The following is a 4637-nucleotide window of genomic DNA, read 5'->3' as shown; positions in this document are numbered from 1 at the left end:
TTAGTAAAATCTGTCACATGAAAAAGGAAAATGGGGAAACATTGCATTACCTCATTTGCCACATGTTCATCATCCTTGTACCCCACCGTTTCCAAAATTTCATATATTCAAGTGAGTTCTCTTCTAGAACAAGCTTCAGCAAAAGGTGTCAATGGAACTGCTTCCTTTGATGAGCCAATCTCATCTAGTATGCCCGACAAAACTTGTGATGGAACATCATAAATAAAACCACATTTAAACTAAAGAAATTCTTATGCTTCCATGGAGTTTCCGTAATCTAGTCAAATACAGGCCAACCAAGTTTTTGTGATTGAATATTCTTCGTAACTAAATTGCTTGTTGAGCAGCCAAACTAACTACCAAATATTTTTGTTTCTACTGAGGACCGCCCCATTGTTTCTTAATTACTAGATTCTTTAAACACCAAGAAATCACTCTCAAATTAAACGAAGAGAAAATACATAACTAGAAGTGCTTTTCATATCATCAAATCAACAATTATAGCAACAAATACATCAAATTGGATCATGTTGCAGTGAGATAGAATAAGCTTCCCACCAAGCTTCAATACATAGTTGCTTAAATCCACCAATCTTCCACCATATTCTGTTTTTAATTTTTCATTCACTACAAAGGGGTATTAACAAATTTGTAGCCACTCATATACGAAACTTCTTCAACATATTTGTTTTAAGCATATCTTTTTTGACTAATGAAAACACCATTTTCATCTTGATAAACCCCAATACCAAGAAAGTGTTGTAGCAAGCCAAGATAAGTTTTGTTATACTTTTTTGTCATCTGTATTTTGAAATTCTCAATCATTTTCATGCTATTACTTGTATACACCAGATCATCAATATAAAGAGCAATAAGAAGAATGTCATTATTACCTTGATACTTGACATGCAAAGTAGGCTCACTTATGCTTCTTTGGAATTTTTTATTAATGAAATAGCTGTCAATTTTACCATACCATGCTCATAAAATGTTTTTATTTATTTATTTAGTTGTAGACATTTTCCTCTTAGCCTTCAATGACAAAGCCTTGAGGTAGTGCATATAGGCTTTAATTTACTGCTAATTTGGCTTTGGGTTTTTGAAAGAACAAGTGGAGGAGGAGAAACATATATACATATCCTTTAAAAATGGTTACCATGCTTGTCAAAAATACATATCATTTATACACACTAGATTTTCTCAACTTGTAAGCTGACCATACACCATCTTTTGAGAAAGTAACTTGTGGTTCAAGTGCCCTAGTGTTTTGCATGTGCCACAAACAACAGTCGTTAAATTACTTCTTTTTTCATCAAGATGAACTTTTTCTCATAATTAAAGGAGAGACGAAATCTCCTGCTCTTTGATAATAATTCATTTGAATAGAGATTGCTAAGACAAAACATAGATGTTTTTTGGGGCTACTTTAGTGCTTGAAGAACTGGGTACAATTCAATTTGATTTATTTCCTTTTTCCCTCATTGCCACACTGTGATTTTTGTGATCTGTCTATGTTTTAGATCTATGGATTTGTCCATTTTTAGATCATTTCTAATCATGTTTTAACCTTGAAGCACTAACCATGGTGTGATCATGTTCTGGTGATTGATTAGCAATTGCCATTGAAGCACTAAGCACAGTGTGATCATGGTCTTGGTCAAATGTAATCCGAGCCTAACATGCCATTTTGGTCTCCTATCATGCACAAATAATTCCCTTCTCCACTTATATAAAAATACATTGTATTTCTCTCCTTTGAAGTAAAGGTAGTAGTTTTGCCAATCTGGATACGCAATGTTGTCTTAGAAGAGGATCATGACCAATTAAAGAGAACATACTTACTTCAAAAATCTCCTGCAAAAGCAACTACAACTGCAGCTGCTGATATTGCAAAAGCCACCCAAGAACTACTTACTTCAAAAACTGAAGGTAGATTAATAAAACTTCAATATGGAAGCTGTAAAATATCTTATATTTGTGTTAATACTCCTAATTTTCATTGACATCTTTTGTTGCTGAATACTTTTTTGTTGCATCTGGTTTTAAACTTTGCAGAGAAGAGATATTTTGTAGAAGTTGTGAGCCTTTTGGATAAGCAAGTGTAGGAAATGAAGTCGTTGACTAATGCAATAAGAAGATTGGAAGGTGGTATTAAGTTTCCATTTCATATATTGGTCTAAGATAAACATTTATAGTGCTATGACTATTTTATGGAGGGTTTGATTTATGATTTGACAATGACACTTGTATATTTATTAAGAATGCTCTTGATTGTTGTTAATGAACCTATGCATTTATAGCCCCCTGTAGGATGCAACAAGGATACTAATGTAGCCCGGTGAAAAAGAGCTTTGACTATTATATGTGTATTTTGACTATTATGATTGCATTTCATACTATGTGACTATGCCAGGAAGCTCAATTTACACCTGCATTTTACTTTCTTGCAATCTTTAGAGGCTTCCTAAAAGCTTAGTGATTTGGCATGTCAGAAATTCTAGCGTATTTAGCCAGAAGTTTTTTAAAGTACTATATATATATATATATATATATATATATATATATATATATATATATATATATATATATATATATATGTATGTATATATTCTTACTAAATATCATTTGTTTCTGTCGAATTATGGATGAAAAATAGCTTCTGGTAGACTGATGAGAATCCCAAAGCTGCCCAAATACAGGGACCTATGACCAGGGGTAGGACCAAACAATCAAAAGATATCCTCCAACAAATGGTAGCAGCCATGCTTGACAAAGCCCAAGTGGTGAAGGATGAAGGCCTAGAGGCACTCCCAAGGATCTTGATTGCTGAAAGCCCAAACTAATTTCAAGGCCCATATCCAATATTTTCTATTTTTGTAATTTTAATTAAATAAATTGGTGGTTGAATCCTATGCCTTTTTAGTTGCACCAATTTCAGTTAATGCTATAATATATATATTCAACTCTTTTTAAAGGAAGGAACTTTTGGATTTTTTTTTCAGAAAATACTTGTGTATTTCGTGAGAGCTTCTCTCTGAGTTCCTTGTGGAACCAATTCCAGACTTATCAAGGTTGAACCCTTGTGGCGTCTACCCCTGACTTATCTTCCATGTTTGGAAGTGGCGTTATCCGATTCCACGACCTGTACTAAGCGATCCGCTCCTAATAAGGATCACATCATCTGGTATCAAAGCTTTGACTCTTGATACAGGTTCTATCCTATCCGACATTTTTTTCCTTCGTATTTTGATGTCTCATTCTCCGTTCATGTTTTGTTCTATAATTTGAGTTCTTGTTTATTTCGTTTGTGATTTCTGTATGTTCATCTTCCATCTCTGAGTCTATTCGATTTTGTTTTCAGTTTTGTTTTTTTGTTTTCGTTTTTCGTTCTCGTTTTCCTTTTTTCGTTTTCTATCTATTCTATTTGATTTTGTTTCTCTGTTTGCTTGTTCAATGGTCTGTTTGTGCCTTGTTCTATTCGAATTCTGTTTGGGACGAATTCTATTTGCTGGATGAATTTGGGGTTTGGGTCAAATTGCCTATAGAATGAATATATTGGTTGGACTAGTGGAATTGATTGAACATTCTATTATCCTGGATGAATTGTGAAGAGCACATAATATAAAAAAGAAAAGAAAAGAAAAGAAAAGCAGTTGCAAAAAAAAGTTTGAAAAAAATTGGGTGTTTGATCTTTGAATGCGGATTTGAATCAGTTAGAGGCGTGTCTAGGCAAAAAAAATAGTGGGACAAATTTTGCCTAGGGATTCTTCTTTAAATTTTGAGCATTTTGATATATAATGGGCCTCAAACGGATGACTGTAGCAAAAGTTATGACCATTAGAAGTTTACATGTCATTTTTTGCTATTTCTGTTCTTCTTCTCTATTAATTGAGTAATTTCTTTGTTCAATTCTACTTGTTTTGTGTTGTCTATGTCTTTTGTCTTTTGTTTATGACTTAAGTTGTCTATTATTGAGTCTGTGTGATAATTAAGTTGTCTTTCCTGTTCTACTACCTTACGCGTCCAATTTGGTCCATCCAGGAACTTAAGAAGGAACAAGAGTGGTAAAAGGTACGAGTGAAAAACATCACACAGAAGCCTATTTTGAGAGCATCAAACACGAGTGTACTACCATGAAAGACAAGAACACGTAAGTAGAGTGTGGTGAGGTCCTGAGCCCTTTATTTAATTTACTGCAAATTTTTCTATTCCTTAACTATGGCAGGAGCTAGTGATGGTGGCGGCGAATATCATTAACTAGATGGAGCTCAGCATTTATTATTGGACGTGATGACTACAAAAATGCAACGTTTCTTGAACTGTAACAATGAAGAGCTCTACGGACGAATGGAAGGACTAGAGAACCAACTGACTCAAAATGTTGGATGACCTAATGGTGGGAACAGACGGGGCAATGATGGACCGAGGCAAAATGGAATTGAGGGGCAAAACAGAATTGAGGGAGTAAAACACAATGTACCTCCTTTCAAAGGCAGGAGTGACCAAAACACCTACCTGGATTGGGAGATGAAAATTGAGCATGTATTCTCCTGCAATGACTATATGTTCATTTTCCCATATGGTTCCTTTTTCTCCAATTCTCAACAATTATATTCAAGGGAAATGAAAACCCGGAA

This window comes from Glycine soja, unplaced genomic scaffold (assembly GCF_004193775.1).
Source record: "Glycine soja cultivar W05 unplaced genomic scaffold, ASM419377v2 tig00016038_1_pilon, whole genome shotgun sequence".
Taxonomy (NCBI): domain Eukaryota; kingdom Viridiplantae; phylum Streptophyta; class Magnoliopsida; order Fabales; family Fabaceae; genus Glycine; species Glycine soja.
The sequence above is the reverse complement of the archived record's forward strand: the minus strand, read 5'-3'. Positions refer to the sequence as shown.